This window comes from Oncorhynchus tshawytscha, linkage group LG26 (assembly GCF_018296145.1).
Source record: "Oncorhynchus tshawytscha isolate Ot180627B linkage group LG26, Otsh_v2.0, whole genome shotgun sequence".
NCBI classification, from domain to species: Eukaryota; Metazoa; Chordata; class Actinopteri; order Salmoniformes; family Salmonidae; genus Oncorhynchus; species Oncorhynchus tshawytscha.
In genome coordinates, this window is record NC_056454.1 from 22,822,294 (window position 1) to 22,842,818 (window position 20,525).

The following is a 20,525-nucleotide window of genomic DNA, read 5'->3' on the forward strand; positions in this document are numbered from 1 at the left end:
AAAAAGAAATCAACTATGACCTCAGAAAAAAAAATTGTAGCCCTCCACAAGTCTGGTCCAACACCTGAAGGTACCATGCTCATCTGTACAAACAATAGTGTGCAAGTATAAACACCATGGGATCACGCAGCTGTCATACCACTCAGGATGCAACTGCACATGGGGACAAAGATCGTACTTTTTGGAGAAATGTCCTCTGGTCTGATGAAACAAAAATTTAACTATTTGGCCATAATGACCATCGTTATGTTTGAAGGAAAAAGGGGGAGGCTTGCAAGCCAAAGAACACCATCCCAACCGTGAAGCATGGGGGTGGCAGCATTATGTTGTGGGGGTGCTTTTCTGCAGGAGGGACTGGTGCACTTCACATAATAGATGGCATGATGAGGAGGAGAAAATATGTGGATATATTGAAACAACATCTCAAGACATCAGTCAGGAAGTTAAAGCTTGGTCACAAATGGGTCTTCCAAATAGACAATGACCCCAAGTATACTTCCAAAGTTGTGGCAAAATGGCTTAAGGACAACAAAGTCGAAGTATTGGAGTGGCCATCACAAAGCCCTGACCTCAATCTTATAGAAATTTGTGGGCAGAACTGAAAAAGCGTGTGAGCAAGGAGGCCTACAAACTTGACTCAGTTTCACCAGCTCTGTCAGGAGGAATGGGCTCGGAAAAACTCCCTAGAAAGGCCAGAACCTAGGAAGAAACCTAGAGAGGAACCAGGCTATGAGGGGTGGCCAGTCCTCTTCTGGCTGTGCCGGGTGGAGATTAGAAACCTAGAGAGGAACCAGGCTATGAGGGGTGGCCAGTCCTCTTCTGGCTGTGCCTGGTGGAGATTAGAAACCCAAGAGAGGAAGCAGGCTATGAGGGGTGGCCAGTCCTCTTCTGGCTGTGCCTGGTGGAGATTAGAAACCTAGAGAGGAACCAGGCTATGAGGGGTGGCCAGTCCTCTTCTGGCTGTGCCGGGTGGAGATTAGAAACTAGAGATTAGAAAGAGAGGAACCAGGCTATGAGGGGTGGCCAGTCCTCTTCTGGCTGTGCCGGGTGGAGATTAGAAACCTAGAGAGGAACCTGGCTATAAGGGGTGGCCAGTCCTCTTCTGGCTGTGCCTTGTGGAGATTAGAAACCTAGAGAGGAACCAGGCTATGAGGGGTGGCCAGTCCTCTTCTGGCTGTGCCTTGTGGAGATTAGAAACCTAGAGAGGAACCAGGCTATGAGGGGTGGCCAGTCCTTTTCTGGCTTTGCCATATATACGTATATCAACTGTATATGTGTGCGCTAACATGCTAGCCCTTTTGTTCTTCTCTCTCTCTCTCCTCCGCCCCCCTTTATCTCGCTCTCCATCTCCCTGGGTGCCTCCTACATGTGCCCTCAGCCTACTCCTCTCTCTCCAACCACTCTCTCCCTGCACCCTCCATCCCTCCACCCTCTCTCCCTCCCCCATGCAGCAGGTTTATCTGATATAAATGGATGGAGGGATGAGGTGAAGCCAGAGAGAGACAGAGAGAGAGAGACAATTAGTGACGATGTATCTCTTACATATATAATTACATATACACATCTCCATAGGAGTGAGGATGATGAGGATGTTGAGGATGCTGGAAAGAATTTGTCTGTTTGTCTGTATACACTCAAAAGATTACTTTTTTTTTTCAATCACTTTGGCACATATTTCAGATGTAAGTTGTATAGTTCCAAAACTCTAAGTAACAAACTATAAAATCTCACAACTCTGGACGTGATTTGCTCTTTTGTGCGTGTATTCATGGGTGCCACTGGTGCCATGGGTGCCACTGCAGTAGGCGCGTATTCATGGGTGCCACTGCATAGCGGGTGCCACTGCAGTAGCGTGTATTATGCCACTGCAGTAGCGTGTATTCATGGGTGCCACTGCAGTAGCGTGTATTCATGGGTGCCACAGCAGTGGCGTGTATTCATGGGTGCCAAGGTGAGCATTCAGGCTGCCACTGCAAAAATGGGTGCCACTGCAAGATTATTCATTGCCACTGCAGTAGCGTTTTTTGCCACTGCAATAGTTTCTTGCCACTGCAGTAGCGTGTATTCATGGGTGCCACTCTCTGTGCTTCCCCACTGCAGTAGCGTTTTTTTTTTTTTTAACAATAGTTTCTTCATTGTGTTGGGTGCATGGGTACTTTTCCTTGTATTCATGGGTGCCGGTTCGTGTATTCATGGGTGCCACTGCAGAGGCGTGTATTCATGGGTGCCAGGGGCTGAATGTATCTCACAGGTATAAAGCATCAGAGTGAGGGAAACAGCACCCCTCTCTGTCTCTATGTGATGCTGTCTGGTCAAAACAAGAATGACATTATATAATGTCCTCTTCACAGACGAATCAACCCAATTTGCTCAAACTTGCTACGGAAAAAAGGGAAGAAGATCAAGAAGATTAACGAAAGCATAAAGATGTCGACAAAGAAATGTTGTTTTGTTTTAGAAATGTAACACTTTAAGAGGACTTAAGCATCGAATATATTGCAAGTTGAGGGATTTTCACAACAGTAGCCGGGCTGTAAAAAGTCTATTGTCCTGTTAATAGGAACATTCATTATTGTAACCAGAATGTCACACATCATTTCCAATTTCCAATTACTTTTAGAGTTTGGGATTTACAAATGGGTGCCACGCTTTTCATTTTTAGTTACATTGTTTTAGTTCGAACGGGCTGTAACGGGCTGTAACGGACTGTAACGGGCTGTAAACAAGGCTGTAACAGGGCTGTAACGGGCTGTAACAGGCTGTATCGGGCTGTAACGGGCTGTAACAAAGGGCTGTAATGGACTGTAACGGGCTGTAATGGACTGCAAACGGGCTGTAACGGGCTGTAAAAAGGCTGTTACGGGCTCATTATTGTAACAGGAATGTAACATCACTGTATTTGACGGGCTGTCAAAACAAAATGATCGGGCTGTAACGGGCTGTAAGCGGGCTGTAACGGGACTGTAACGGACTGTAACGGACTATAAACGGACTAACGGACTGTAATAGGAACATTCATTATTGTAACGAATGGCTGTAACTTTTAGAGTTTGGGACTAACGGGCTGTAACGGGCTGTAACGGGCTGTAACGGACTGTAACGGGCTGTAACGGACTGTAACGGACTATAAACGGACTAACGGACTGTAACGGACTAACGGGCTGTAATGGACTGTAACGGGCTGTAACGGACTGTAACGGACTGTAACGGACTAAATGGACTGTAACGGACTGTAACGGGCTGTAACGGACTGTAACGGGCTGTAACGGACTGTAGGGCTGTAACGGACTGTAACGGACTGTAACGGGCTGTAACGGACTGTAACGGGCTGTAACGGACTGTAAAGGGCTGTAACGGACTGTAACGGGCTGTAACGGACTGTAACGGGCTGTAACGGACTGTAACGGGCTGTAACGGGACTGTAACGGGCTGTAACGGGCTGTAACCGGCTGTAACGGGCTGTATCGGGCTGTATCGGGCTGTAACGGGCTGTAACGGACTGTAACGGACTGTAACGGGCTGTAACGGACTAACGGACTGTAAGCGTAACAGGCTGTAACTGACTAACGGGCTGTAACGGACTGTAACGGGCTGTAACGGACTGTAACGGGCTGTAACGGACTGTAACGGACTATAAACGGACTAACGGACTGTAACGGACTAACGGGCTGTAATGGACTGTAACGGGCTGTAACGGACTGTAACGGACTAATGGACTGTAACGGACTGTAACGGGCTGTAACGGACTGTAACGGGCTGTAACGGACTGTAACGGGCTGTAACGGACTGTAACGGGCTGTAACGGACTGTAACGGGCTGTAACGGGCTGTAACTGTAACGGACTGTAAAGGGCTGTAACGGACTGTAACGGGCTGGCTGTAACGGACTGTAACGGGGGCTGTAACGGGACTGTAACGGGCTGTAACGGACTGTAACGGGCTGTAACGGGCTGTAACCAGGCTGTAACGGGCTGTATCGGGCTGTAACGGGCTGTAACAGGACTGTAACGGACTGTAACGGGCTGTAACGGACTATAAACGGACTAACGGACTGTAACGGGCTGGGCTGTAACGGGCTGTAACTAACGGGCTGTAACGGACTGTAACGGACTAACGGCTGTAATGGACTGTAACGGGCTGTAACGGACTGTAACGGACTAATGGACGGGCTGTAACGACTGTAACGGGCTGTAACGGACTGTAACGGGCTGTAACGGACTGTAACGGGCTGTATCGGGCTGTAGCGGGCTGTAACGGGCTGTAACGGACTGTAACGGGCTGTAACGGACTGTAACGGGCTGTAACGGACTGTAACGGACTGTAAAGGGCTGTAACGGACGGGCTGTAACGGGCTGTAACGGGCTGTAACGGACTGTAACGGGCTGTAACGGGCTGTAACGGGCTGTAACGGGCTGTAACGGACTGTAACGGGCTGTAACGGGCTGTAACGGGCTGTAACCGACTGTAACGGGCTGTATCGGCTGTAGCGGGCTGTAACGGACTGTAACAGACTGTAACGGACTATAAACGGACTAACGGACTGTAACGGACTGTAACGCGGGCTGTAACGGACTGTAACTTACTAACGGGCTGTAACGGACTGTAACGGACTAACGGGCTGTAATGGACTGTAACGGGCTGTAACGGACTGTAACGGACTAATGGACTGTAACGGACTGTAACGGGCTGTAACGGACTGTAACGGGCTGTAACGGACTGTAACGGCTGTAACTGGACTGTAACGGGCTGTAACGGACTGTAACGGGCTGTAACGACTGTAACGGGCTGTAACGGACTGTAAAGGGCTGTAACGGACTGTAACGGGCTGTAACGGACTGTAACGGGCTGTAACGACTGACTGTAACGGGCTGTAACGGGCTGTAACGGGCTGTAACGGACTGTAACGGGCTGTAACGGACTGTAACGGGCTGTAACGGGCTGTAACGGGGACTGTAACGGGCTGTAACGGGCTGTAACGGGCTGTAACGGACTGTAACGGGCTGTAACGGGCTGTACGGACTGTAACGGGCTGTAACGGACTGTAACGGGGCTGTAACGGGCTGTAACGGACTGTAACGGGCTGTAACGGGCTGTAACGACTAACGGGCTGTAACGGACTGTAACGGACTAATGGACTGTAACGGACTAATGGACTGTAACGGGCTGTAACGGACTGTAACGGACTAACGGGCTGTAACGGACTAACGGACTGTAACGGACTAACGGACTGTAACGGACTGTAACGGGCTGTAACGGACTGTAACTGACTAACGGGCTGTAACGGACTGTAACGGACTAACGGGCTGTAACGGACTGTAACGGGCTGTAACGGACTGTAACGGACTAAACTGTAAAGGGCTGTAACGGACTGTAACGGACTAACGGGCTGTAACGGACTAACGGACTAACGGGTAACGTTCGTCGTCCTCGTCTGAGGAGAAGTAGGAGAGATCGGACCAACATGCAGCGTGGAAGTGTCCATGTTAATTTATTCAACAGAACACAAAAACAAAATAACAACGGCGAATGAAACGAAACAGTTCTGAAAGGTGACATACAACTAAACAGAAAACAGTCACCCACAAAACACAGGTGGGAAAAGGCTCCCTAAGTATGATTCTCAATCAGAGACAATGAACGACACCTGCTTCTGATTGAGAACCATACCAGGCCAGACACATAAAGACAACCTAGAAAAACGAACATAGACTGCCCACTCCAACTCACGCCCTGACCATACTAACACAAAGACAAACTAAAGGATCTAGGGTCAGAACGTGACATGGGCAGACTTTTTTTTTCTTTAAATCATTGTTTTATGTAGGATGCTACATTTTTGATCTGTTGCAATTGTAAATAGGATGATGAAATAATGAAATAAATCCTACTTCTATTAGGCTGTTAAGCCTCATAGCCTATATCAGCCAGTTAAGTTATTTTAAATAGGTTTAGGCTCCAAATAAATAGACTCCAATTAAGCCCTCTTGTTGTCAAATTAAAATGAAGATTTTTGTTGAAATGAATTGCTCGATTGGTGTAGGTTTTCTCCAAGTGTACAAATATTTGGGTGTGTGGGTTGATGATGAGCTGAGCTTCACTGTGCATGTAGAGAACTGGATAAGGAAGCTCAAGCTGAAAATAGGTTTTTATTACCGGCATAAGGTTTGTTGTTCTTTGGAGGCCAGGAAGGAGCTGGTACGATGTACATTACTGGCGGTTTTAGATTGTAGTGATGTTATATATATGCAGGCCTCAGCCACGACCCTGAGACCACTTGATTCAGTGTATCACACAGCCCTCAGGTTCATTACAAATCAGAAACGTCTAACACATCATTGTGATCTCTACAGCACTGTTGGCTGGTCGTCATTGACCTTGCGTAGGCTTAAACACTGGTATTCCCTAATTATTAAGGCCATATTGGGTTAAATGCCATTTCATCTCTGTTCTTTTTTAGTCAGGTTGGTAAATAAATATAAATTACGGTCCCATTCTCATTTGCTTCTAACAGAACCAAAAACTAGAACAGGTCATGGTAGAAATAGTTTTAGTTACTCAGCTCCGTGGTCCTGGAATTCTCTCCTGAACATTTTAAAATGTGATGATCTAGTTTCGTTGGTGGAGTTTAAACACTTGATCGATGTATATATCACAGAAGAGTGTAAATGTCTTTAGGACAGCTGTTTTTAGTCAAGATGTTTGTGTTTTTAAACGTAAAAGGTTTTTGTTGTACTGTATGTGTGTTTATAGTTTTGTTTAATGTTGTGTTAGTGTGTGTAAGTTGTTTTGTCTGAAACGTTGTTCCCCCTGCTGCTATTGGACCAGGTCTCTCTTGGAAAAGAGATGTTACCTCACTGAGAAAAACCTGAATAAATAAACATAACATTTAAAATAAAATTAAATTAAACATGGTGTGTAACACTTGCATAGCTATATTTTCACCACCAGACACTGTTTACCTCCTATTGATTGCGCTGCAGTTGCCGCTAGTTACCAAACCTGGATGACGCTGGACCAAATGTGCACCGCCCTATGGCACTCCCAATCACGGTCGGATGTGATACATTAATGATGTGGCTCTTGCTGCTGGTGAGTCTCTGATCCACCTCTACGCAGACAACACCATTCTGTATACTTCTGGCCCTTCTTTGGACACTGTGTTAACTACCCTCCAGACGAGCTTCAATGCCATACAACTCTCCTTCCGTGGCCTCCAACTGCTCTTAAATACAAGTAAAACTAAATGTATGCTCTTCAACCGATCGCTGTTTGCACCCGTCCGTCTAGCATCACTACTTTGGATGATTCTAACTTAGAAAATGTGGACAACTGCAAATACCTGGGTGTCTGGGTAGACTGTAAACTCTCCTTCCAGACTCACATTAAGCATCTCCAATCCAAAATTAAATCTAGAATCGGCTTCCTATATCGCAACAAAGCATCCTTCACTCATGCTGCCAAACATACCCTCGTAAAACTGACCATCCAACCGATCCTCGACTTCAGTGATGTCATTTACAAAATAGCCTTCAATACTCTACTCAGCAAACTGGATGTTGTTTATCACAGTGCCATCTGTTTTGTTACCAAAGCCCCATATACTACCCACCATTGCGACCTGTATGCTCTCGTTGGCTGGCCCTCGCTTCATATTCGTCGCCAAACCCACTAGCTCCAGGTCATCTATAAGTCTTTGCTAGGTAAAGCCCCACCTTGTCTCAGCACACTGGTCACCATAGCAACACCCACCGGTAGCACACGCTCCAGCAGGTATATCTCACTGGTCACCATAGCAACACCCACCCGTAGCACACGCTCCAGCAGGTATATTTCACTGGTCATCCCCAAAGCCAACACTTCCTTTGGCCACCTTTCCTTCCAATTCTCTGCTGCCATTGTGTAGGTAGATGCGTGTGTAGGTAGATGTGTGTGTAGGTAGATGTGTGTGTAGGTAGATGTGTGTGTAGGTAGATGCGTGTGTAGGTAGATGTGTGTGTAGGTAGATGCGTGTGTAGGTAGATGCGTGTGTAGGTAGATGCGTGTGTAGGTAGATGTGTGTGTAGGTAGATGCGTGTGTAGGTAGATGCGTGTGCAGGTAGATGTGTGTGTAGGTAGATGTGTGTGCAGGTAGATGCGTGTGTAGGTAGATGTGTGTGTAGGTAGATGCGTGTGTAGATGCGTGTGTAGGTAGATGTGTGTGTAGGTAGATGCGTGTGTAGGTAGATGCGTGTGCAGGTAGATGCGTGTGTAGGTAGATGCGTGTGTAGGTAGATGCGTGTGCAGGTAGATGCGTGTGTAGGTAGATGTGTGTGTAGGTAGATGTGTGTGTAGGTAGATGCGTGTGTAGGTAGATGTGTGTGTAGGTAGATGTGTGTAGGTAGATGTGTGTGTAGGTAGATGCGTGTGTAGGTAGATGCGTGTGTAGGTAGATGCGTGTGTAGGTAGATGCGTGTGTAGGTAGATGCGTGTGTAGGTAGATGTGTGTGTAGGTAGATGTGTGTGTAGGTAGATGTGGAAAGACGGAAAGATACAAATGATTTGTTGCAAGTTGGGGGGATTTCAAACCTAGCTCAAGTTGGGGGGGGATTTCACACCTAGCTCAAGTTGGGGAGGGGGGATTTCACACCTAGCTCAAGTTGGGGGGATTTCACACCTAGCTCAAGTTGGGGAGGGGGGGATTTCACACCTAGCTCAAGTTGGGGTGGGGGATTTCACACCTAGCTCAAGTTGGGGGAATTTCACACCTAGGGGGGGGAATTTCACACCTAGCTCAGGGGGGGGGGATTTCACACCTAGCTCAAGTTGGGGGTTTCACACCTAGCTCAAGTTGGGGGATTTCACACCTAGCTCAAGTTGGGGGGGGGGATTTCACACCTAGCTCAAGTTGGGGGGGAATTTCACACCTAGCTCAAGTTGGGGGGGATTTCACACCTAGATCATGTTGGGGGGTTTCACACCAAGCTCAAGTTAGGGGGGGGATTTCACACCTAGATCATGTTGGGGGTTTCACACCAAGCTCAAGTTAGGGAGGGGGGTTTCACACCTAGATCATGTTGGGGGGATTTCACACCTAGCTCAAGTTTGGGGGGATTTCACACTTAGCTTAAGTTAGCTCAAGTTGGGGGGATTCACACCAAGCTCACCAAGTTAGGGAGGGGGTTTCACACCTAGCTCAAGTTGGGGGGGGGATTTCACACCTAGCTCAAGTTGGGGGGATTTCACACTTAGCTCAAGTTGGGGGATTCACACCTAGCTCAAGTTGGGGGATTTCACACCTAGCTCAAGTTGGGGGGATTCACACCTAGCTCAATTTGGGGGGATTTCACACCAGCTCGAGTTGGGGGGGCTCAATTTGGGGGGTTTCACACCTAGCTCAAGTTGGGGAGGGGGGTTTCACAACTAGCTCAAGTTGGGGGGATTTCACACCTAGTTCAAGTTAAAGATTCCAATTGATAGTGTTTTTAGCCACAATCGGCCCCAACCCCAATTTAAACATTTGGGCACAGGCCATAGCCTGCTGGACTTCAGGCTAGAATGTTAAGGGTTCAAAGCCTGCTCCCTGCTTGTTTCATTACATTATTATTACATTATTATGCATTATCTCAGAGTGAATAGCCTGGATTGTTACTCCCATCTAGTTCCTCACTCTTTTCCACGCATCATTTTCTCTGCCTGAGTGGCTCGCTTGTAGGCGTGCTGGCAGGATGTACTGTTTTTTATTCTGTATATATGAATTACTGTTCCGGCTTTCTTCCGTCGAAGGAGAGTCGGACCAAAATGCAGCGTGGTTAGTTCGATACATGTTTAATGAAATAAATACGAACAATACAAAAACAACAAACGGAAATGTGAAAACCTATACAGCCTATCTGGTGACAACTAACACAGAGACAGGAACAATCACCCACAAACACACAGTGAAACCCAGGCTACCTAAATATGGTTCCCAATCAGAGACAACGAGAATCACCTGACTCTGATTGAAACCTCAGGCAGCCATAGACTATGCTAGACACCCCTACTCAGCCACAATCCCAAAACCTACGAAAAAAAAAAAACCATACATAAACACAACACAAAATAAACCCATGTCACACCCTGGCCTGACCAAATAAATATAGAAAACACAAAATACTAAGACCAGGGCGTGACAGAACCCCCCCCAAGGTGCGGACTCCCGGCCGCACACTAAAACCCATAGGGGAGGGTCCGGGTGGGCGTCTGTCCACGGTGGCGGCTCCGGCTCGGGACGTGGACCCCACTCCAACCAAGTCTTAGTCGCCCTGTAACGCGTCCTTAAATTGGCGACCCTCGCCGCCGACCTAGGCCTAATAACCCTCACCAAGGACCCCCACTGAGGGGCAGCTCGGGACTGGGGCAGCTCGGGACTGAGGTGGAAGCTCGGGACTGAGGGGAAGCTCGGGACTGAGGGGAAGCTCGGGACTGAGGGGAAGCTCAGCACTGAGGGGAAGCCCAGCACTGAGGGGAAGCCCAGCACTGAGGGGAAGCTCAGCACTGAGAGGAAGCTCAGGCAGGTAGTTGGATCCGGCAGATCCTGGCTGACTGGCGGATCTGGAAGAGTCTGGCTGACTGGCAGATCTGGAAGAGTCTGGTTGACTGGCAGATCTGGAAGAGTCTGGTTGACTGGCAGGTCTGGAAGAGTCTGGCTGACTGGCAGATCAGGAAGAGTCTGGCTGACAGGCAGATCTGGAAGAGTCTGGCTGACTGGTGGATCCTGGCAGACTGACGGATCTGGCTGCTCCATGCAGACTGACATCTCTGGCTGCACCATGCAGACTGACAGCTCTGGCTGCTCCATGCAGACTGACAGCTCTGGCTGCTCCATGCAGACTGACAGCTCTGGCTGCTCCATGCAGGCTGGCAGCTCAGGCTGCTCCATGCAGACTGGCAGCTCTGGCTGCTCCATGCAGACTGGCAGCTCTGGCTGCTCCATGCAGACTGGCGGCTCTGGCTGCTCCATGCAGGCTGGCAGCTCAGGCTGCTCCATGCAGGCTGGCAGCTCAGGCTGCTCCATGCAGGCTGGCAGCTCAGGCTGCTCCATGCAGGGCTGGCAGCTCTGGCTGCGCTGAACAGGCAGGAGACTCCAGCAGCGCTGTAGAGGAGGAAGGCTCTGGCAGCGCTGAACAGGCGGGAGACTCCGGCAGTGCAGGAGAGGAGGAAAGCTCTGGCTGCGCTGAACAGGCGGGAGGCTCCGACAGCGCTAAACAGGTGGGAGACTCCGACAGCACTGGAGAGGAGAAAGGCTCTGGCTGCGCTGAACAGGCGAGGCGCACTGAAGGCCTGGTGCGTGGTGCTGGAACTGGTGGTACTGGACCGAGGACACGCACAGGAAGCCTGGTGCGGGGAGCTGCCACCGGAGAACTGGTGTGTGAAGGTGGCACAGGATGGACCGGACCGTGAAGGTGTACTGGAGAGCCTGAGAGCAGGACTGGCACAGGACGTGCAAGGCTAGGTAGGTACACAGGAGGCCTAGTGCGTGAGGCTGGCACACTCTTCACCAGCCGACTAACACACACCTCAGGACGAGTATGGAGCGCTGACCCAGGTGCCATCAAATCCCCAACTCGCTCCGTTGGACGAATATCGTACCTAAAGCACCAAACTAGCAACTCCCTCATAACTCTCTCCTCCAATTTCCCCATTAACTCCTTCACAGTCTCTGCTTCGCTCACCTCTAACACCGGCTCTGATTCTGGTCTCCTCCTTGGCTCCTCACTATATACAGGGAGAGTTGGCTCAGGTCTGACTCCTGACTCTGCCACTCTCTCCCTGAGCCCCCCCCCCCAATACATTTTTGGGGCTGACTCTCTGTCTTCCGTCCGCGCCGCCATGCTTGCTTCACCAACACCATTCTCCGATAACCTGCTTCGCACTGCTCCAGCGAATCCCAGGCGGGCTCCGGCACTTTCTCTGGGTCGACAGCCCACCTGTCTATTTCCTCCCAAGTAGTGTAGTCCCGATATTGTTGCTCCTGCTGCCGCTGTTGCTTCTCCTCATACCAGCGCCTCTCAGCTCTCGCCGCCTCCAGTTCTTCTTTGGGGCGGCGATATTCTCCAGGCTGATCCCAGGGTCCTTCTCCGAACAATTCATCCTCCCATGTCCATTCCTCTCTTTGTTGCTTCTGCTGTCGCTGCCTGTCACCACGCTGCTTGGTCCAGTTGTGGTGGATGATTCTGTTCCGGCTTTCTTCCGTCGAAGGAGAGTCGGACCAAAATGCAGCGTGGTTAGTTCGATACATGTTTAATGAAATAAATACGAACAATACAAAAACAACAAACGGAAATGTGAAAACCTATACAGCCTATCTGGTGACAACTAACACAGAGACAGGAACAATCACCCACAAACACACAGTGAAACCCAGGCTACCTAAATATGGTTCCCAATCAGAGACAACGAGAATCACCTGACTCTGATTGAGAACCGCCTCAGGCAGCCATAGACTATGCTAGACACCCCTACTAGCCACAATCCCAAAACCTACGAAAAAAACCCCATACATAAACACAACACAAAATAAACCCATGTCACACCCTGGCCTGACCAAATAAATTTAGAAAACACAAAATACTAAGACCAGGGCGTGACAATTACAGATCAGCCTTTACTTAAATCATGTTTCTAGTCTATTGCATAGTTACAATGTGTAATCGTTGATGTCCCAAGAGCAGGACCACGCTGCGTTTTGGTCCGCCTCTCCTTCAACAGAAGAAATGACAGATGTCCCAGGAGCAGGAGTGGTAAAACGCTGCTGAAGTGTATAATTGTCAATGAATGGAGTTTGATACACCTGGTATTGGATATGACTGAGAGAGAAAAAACACTTGCTAAATAGGGATTTTTGTCAATTAACTTTATGACAAAAAAAAATATGCACAATCGTTTGTCTCTAAAATTAACTAACATATTCCTCTCATTTGTACTTTTTTTTTGCTTGTCTCGTTATGACGTTATAATGACGTAAATTTGCTTCCACCATGATGTTTTGTCAGCCATCTTTGCTGAAGAAAGTCATCAGGGCTGGTTCGTGTCAAATTCGTCATTGGAACCACTCGATATGATTGGTCATATAAAAACCTTGGGACCTAAATGCATGAGTGAGTGCTCTATAACTCCCCCTGGTGGTGGTCTGGAGCCGTGACACTGGGTACCTCTAACTCCCTGGTGGTGGTCTGGAGCCGTGATGCTGGATACCTCTACTCCCCCTGGTGGTGGTCTGGAGCCGTGACACTACCCCTCCCCTTGTGGTGGTCTGGAGCTGTGAACCTCTAACTCCCCCTTGTGGTGGTCTGGAGCCGTGATGCTGGGTACCTCTAACTCCCCTGGTGGTGGTCTGGAGCCGTGACACTGGGTACCTCTTACTCCCCCTTGTGGTGGTCTGGAGCCGTGATGCTGGGTACCTCTAACTCCCCCTTGTGGTGGTCTGGAGCCGTGACACTGGGTACCTCTAACTCCCCCTGGTGGTGGTCTGGAGCAATGCCGCAGTGACGCTGGGTAACTCGAAGTCCCGTGGTGTAAGCTCGCAACTTTTAAAGGAGGAACCACTGTAGCTAAAATGTTCCCTTTCCTAAATTAGCAATGGCTAATAGGGAGATAGGGATTTGAACTTGTGGTTTTACTTAATTCTCCGTACTATAATGGCGATCCTGATCCAACCATTAATTCATACATTGTTGTGCCCCTGACCTGAGAGGATGGAAGTTCAATATGTAGCTAGATGTAGTAACGCTAGACTAATGTTATCTAGCTAACGTTGCCCATGAATGGAAGTTAGGCTAGGTAGCCTAAGCATTTTAGCAAGGTAGCCTAGGACAACAAAAAATACAAGTGTGTACTGTATGACAGAGTGATAGATCGTGTACTGTATAACAGAGTGATAGATCGTGTACTGTATAACAGAGTGATAGATCGTGTACTGTATAACAGAGTGATAGACAGTGTACTGTATAACAGAGTGATAGATCGTGGACTGTATAACAGAGTGATAGATCGTGTACTGTATAACAGAGTGATAGATCGTGTACTGTATAACAGAGTGATAGACTGATTCATCAACATGAAAGAGAGGAGGATGTCATTGGTGTTTCTCTACAAGTAGGATGAGTCAACAGGTTTTTCTATTTGCACGAACCCACATCCACACACACACACACACACACACACACACACACACACACACACACACACACACACACACACACACACACACACACACACACACACACACACATAAACACACATACATACACACATACACATACACACATCCACACACACACATCCACACATCCACACACGCACACACACACACACACACACACACACACACACACACACACACACACACACACACACACACACACACACACACACACACACACACACACACACACACACACACACACATACACACACACATACACACACACATACACATACACACAATACATACACACATAAATAGCGACTGTGGTTTTCTGCACATAGGCGGCGTTGTTGCCCTGGCCTACAAGCCCTCAGTCCAGCCTCTCTCAGCCTATTGCGGACAGTCTGAGCACTGATGTAGGGATTGTGCGTTCCTGGTGTAAGTTGGGTAGTTGTTGTTGCCATCTTGTAGCTGTCCTGCCGGTGTGATGTTCGGATGTACATAGTCTGCCACTGGGCGATCAGCTTTCCTGTCTCCTTGCAATTTATGGCCATGGCCACATCTGCAGTCCTCATGCCTCATTGCAGCATGCTCACGCATCTTTCTTTTGGTGTTTTTCACAGTCGGTAGAAAGGCCTCTTTAGTGTCCTAAGTTTTCATAACTGTGACCTTAATTGTCTACCATCTGTAAGTTGTTAGTGTCTTAACGATCGTTCCACAAGTGCATGTTCATTAATTGTTTATGGCTCATTGAACAAGCATGGGCAACAGTGTTTAAACCCTTTACAATGAAGATCTGTGAAGTTATTTGGATTTGAGTTTAGGGAGAGGTAAAGTGACTATGCATAGATTTTAAACAGAGAGTAACAGCAGCGTAAAATAGTCTGGGTAGCCATTTGACTAGATGTTCAGGAGTCTTAGGGCTTGGGGGTAGAAGCTGTTAAGAAGCCTTTGGACCTCGACTTGGCGCTCCGGTACCGCTTGCCATGCGGTCACGCCCTGGTCTTAGTATTTTGTGTTGTCTTTATTATTTTGGTCAGGTCAGGGTGTGACATGGGTGAATTATGTGTTGGTTTTGTCTAGGGTTTTTTTGTAGGTCATGGGATTGTGGTTAGTGGAGTTGTCTAGAAAAGTCTATGGCTGTCTGGAGTGGTTCTCAATCAGAGGCAGGTGTTTATTATTGTCTCTGATTGGGAACCATATTTAGGCAGCCATATTCTTTGAGTGTTTTGTGGGTGATTGTTCCTGTCTCTGTGTTTGTTGCACCAGATAGGGCTGGTTCGCTTTTTCATGTTTATTGTTTTTGTATATTGTTTGTATTTATCATCTTCATTAAAGATGTATAAAGATAACCACTCTGCATTTTGGTCCTCCTCTCTTTCGATGGAAGAAAACCGTAACAACAGTCTAGTCTAGTGGTTGGAGTCTTTGACAATTTTTAGGGCCTTCCTCTGACACCGCCTGATGTAGAGGTCCTGGATGGCAGGAAGCTTGGCCCCAGTGATGTACTGGGCCGTTCGCACTACCCTCTGTAGGGCCTTCCTCTGACACCACCTGATGTAGAGGTCCTGGATGGCAGGAAGCTTGGCCCCAGTGATGTACTGGGCTGTACGCACTACCCTTTGTAGTGCCTTGCGGTCGAAGGCTGAGCAGTTGCCATACCAGGCAGTGATGCAACCAGTTCTCGATGGTGCTGTTGAACCTTTTGAGGAGCTGACGGCCAATGCCAAATCTTTTTAGTCTCCTGAGGGGGAATAGGCTTTGTCGTGACCTCTTCACGACTGTCAGTGTGTTTGGACCATATTAGTTTGTTTGTTAGCTCTCGACCTGTTCCACTACAGCCCCGTCGATGAGAATGGGGGCGTGCTCGATCCTCTTTTTCCTGTAGTCATACATACATGCAGGCACACACGCACAAAGTGGTACTCAAATGAGGGAATTTCAGTGTTGGGGAGTAGTGAACTACACTTAGTTCAACTAGTAATTTAACTCCATTTTGCAGTAGCTTGGTGGTTGTTGAAGTAAATTCAAATCAAGGTCGTGATTAGCCATGTAGCGGTGAGGCTAACTACTGGAACTACACACTACTGTTTTACCGTGTAGCTAACTACTGGAACTACACACTACTGTTTTACCATGTAGCGGTGTAGCTAACTACTGGAACTACATACTACTGTTTTACCATGTAGCGGTGTAGCTAACTACTGGAACTACACACTACTGTTTTACCATGTAGCGATGTAGCTAACTACTGGAACTACACACTACTGTTTTACCATGTAGCGGTGTAGCTAACTACTGGAACTACACACTACTGTTTTACCAAGTAGCGGTGTAGCTAACTACTGGAACTACACACTACTGTTTTACCAAGTAGCAGTGTAGCTAACTACTGGAACTACACACTACTGTTTTACCAAGTAGCGGTGTAGCTAACTACTGGAACTACACACTACTGTTTTACCAAGTAGCGGTGTAGCTAACTACTGGAACTACACACTACTCAATTTGCAAAAGGAAAATACAATTTTGATGAAATAGGCAATAGTTCAGGCCTGCCTAATTCTCACTTGAAACATTGTTTATGCGATTAATTGTCAAGCCTACTCACGCTCTGGTGTTTGAAGTCAACGGGCAACTAACCACCAGCCTTGGCAATCATCATTACGCACATCTGTTCCCCATCGTTACACACACCTGGACCCCATCATTACACACACCTGGTCATCATCATTACACACACCTGGACCCCATCATTACACACACCTGTTCCCCATCGTTACACACACCTGGACCCCATCATTACACACACCTGGTCCCCATCATTACACACACCTGGTCCTCATCATTAAACACACCTGGTCCTCATCATTACACACACCTGGACTCCATCACTACACACACCTGGACTCCATCATTACACACACCTGGACTCCATCATTACACACACCTGGACCCCATCGTTACACACACCTGGTCATCATCATTACACACACCTGGACCCCATCATTACACACACCTGGTCATCATCATTACAGACACCTGGACCCCATCATTACACACACCTGGTCATCATCATTACACACACCTGGACCCCATCATTACACACACCTGGTCCCCATCATTACGCACACCTGGTCATCATCATTACACACACCTGGACCCATAATTACACACACCTGGACCCCATCAATACACACACCTGGTCCCCATTACACACACCTGGACCCCATAATTACACACACCTGAACCCCATCACTACACACACCTGGAACCCATCATTACACACACCTGGACCCCATCATACACACACCTGGAACCCATCATTACACACACCTGGACCCCATCATTACACAAACCTGGACCCCATCATTACACTCACCTGGACCCCATCATTACACACACCTGGTCATCATTATTACAGACACCTGGACCCCATCATTACACACACCTGGTCATCATCATTACACACACCTGGACCCCATCATTACACACACCTGGTCCCCATCATTACGCAGTAGCGCGTATTCATGGGTGCCACTGCAGTAGCGTGTATTCATGGGTGCCACTGCAGTAGCGTCTATTCATGGGTGCCACTGCAGTAGCGTGTATTCATGGGTGCCACTGCAGTAGCGCGTATTCATGGGTGCCACTGCAGTAGTGGCGCGTATTCATGGGTGCCACTGCAGTAGCGTGTATTCATGGGTGCCACTGCAGTAGTGGCGTGTATTCATGGGTGCCACTGCAGTAGCGTGTATTCATGGGTGCCACTGCAGTAGCGTCTATTCATGGGTGCCACTGCAGTAGCGTGTATTCATGGGTGCCACTGCAGTAGCGTCTATTCATGGGTGCCACTGCAGTAGCGTCTATTCATGGGTGCCACTGCAGTAGCGTCTATTCATGGGTGCCACTGCAGTAGCGTGTATTCATGGGTGCCACTGCAGTAGCGTGTATTCATGGGTGCCACTGCAGTAGCGTGTATTCATGGGTGCCACTGCAGTAGCGTGTATTCATGGGTGCCACTGCAGTAGCGTGTATTCATGGGTGCCACTGCAGTGGCGTGTATTCATGGGTGCCACTGCAGTAGCGTGTATTCATGGGTGCCACTGCAGTAGAGGCGCGTATTCATGGGTGCCACTGCAGTAGCGTGTATTCATGGGTGCCACTGCAGTAGTGGCGTGTATTCATGGGTGCCACTGCAGTAGCGTGTATTCATGGGTGCCACTGCAGTAGCGTGTATTCATGGGTGCCACTGCAGTAGCGCGTATTCATGGGTGCCACTGCAGTAGCGTGTATTCATGGGTGCCACTGCAGTAGCGTGTATTCATGGGTGCCACTGCAGTAGCGTGCATTCATGGGTGCCACTGCAGTAGCGTGTATTCATGGGTGCCACTGCAGTAGCGTCTATTCATGGGTGCCACTGCAGTAGCGTGTATTCATGGGTGCCACTGCAGTAGCGTCTATTCATGGGTGCCACTGCAGTAGCGTCTATTCATGGGTGCCACTGCAGTAGCGTCTATTCATGGGTGCCACTGCAGTAGCGTGTATTCATGGGTGCCACTGCAGTAGCGTGTATTCATGGGTGCCACTGCAGTAGCGTGTATTCATGGGTGCCACTGCAGTAGCGTGTATTCATGGGTGCCACTGCAGTAGTGGCGTGTATTCATGGGTGCCACTGCAGTAGCGTGTATTCATGGGTGCCACTGCAGTAGCGTGTATTCATGGGTGCCACTGCAGTAGTGGCGTGTATTCATGGGTGCCACTGCAGTAGCGTGTATTCATGGGTGCCACTGCAGTAGCGTGTATTCATGGGTGCCACTGCAGTAGCGTGTATTCATGGGTGCCACTGCAGTAGCGTGTATTCATGGGTGCCACTGCAGTAGCGCGTATTCATGGGTGCCACTGCAGTAGCGTGTATTCATGGGTGCCACTGCAGTAGCGTGTATTCATGGGTGCCACTGCAGTAGCGTGCATTCATGGGTGCCACTGCAGTAGCGTGTATTCATGGGTGCCACTGCAGTAGCGTCTATTCATGGGTGCCACTGCCACTTTCGTCTCTCTGTGTTTCATACTTTTCCTTCGGTTCGCAAGGGGCTGAATGTATCTCACAGGTATAAAGCATCAGAATTGCATTTGGCTAAGGTGTATGTAAACTTCCGACTTCAAATCAAATTTATTTATAAAGCCCTTCTTACATCAGCTGATATCTCAAAGTGCTGTACAGAAACCCAGCCTAAAACCCCAAACAGCAAGCAATGCAGGTGTAGAAGCACGGTGGCTCGGAAAAACTCCCTAGAAAGGCCAGAACCTAGGAAGAAACCTAGAGAGGAACCAGGCTATGAGGGGTGGCCAGTCCTCTTCTGGCTGTGCCGGGTGGAGATTAGAAACCTAGAGAGGAACCAGGCTATGAGGGGTGGCCAGTCCTCTTCTGGCTGTGCCTGGTGGAGATTAGAAACCTAGAGAGGAAGCAGGCTATGAGGGGTGGCCAGTCCTCTTCTGGCTGTGCCTGGTGGAGATTAGAAACCTAGAGAGGAACCAGGCTATGAGGGGTGGCCAGCCCTCTTCTGGCTGTGCCGGGTGGAGATTAGAAACCTAGAGAGGAACCAGGCTATGAGGGGTGGCCAGTCCTCTTCTGGCTGTGCCGGGTGGAGATTAGAAACCTAGAGAGGAACCTGGCTATGAGGGGTGGCCAGTCCTCTTCTGGCTGTGCCTTGTGGAGATTAGAAACCTAGAGAGGAACCAGGCTATGAGGGGTGGCCAGTCCTCTTCTGGCTGTGCCTTGTGGAGATTAGAAACCTAGAGAGGAACCAGGCTATGAGGGGTGGCCAGTCCTTTTCTGGCTTTGCCATATATACGTATATCAACTGTATATGTGTGCGCTAACATGCTAGCCCTTTTGTTCTTCTCTCTCTCTCTCCTCCGCCCCCCTTTATCTCGCTCTCCATCTCCCTGGGTGCCTCCTACATGTGCCCTCAGCCTACTCCTCTCTCTCCAACCACTCTCTCCCTGCACCCTCCATCCCTCCACCCTCTCTCCCTCCCCCATGCAGCAGGTTTATCTGATATAAATGGATGGAGGGATGAGGTGAAGCCAGAGAGAGACAGAGAGAGAGAGACAATTAGTGACGATGTATCTCTTACATATATAATTACATATACACATCTCCATAGGAGTGAGGATGATGAGGATGTTGAGGATGCTGGAAAGAATTTGTCTGTTTGTCTGTATACACTCAAAAGATTACTTTTTTTTTTCAATCACTTTGGCACATATTTCAGATGTAAGTTGTATAGTTCCAAAACTCTAAGTAACAAACTATAAAATCTCACAACTCTGGACGTGATTTGCTCTTTTTGTGC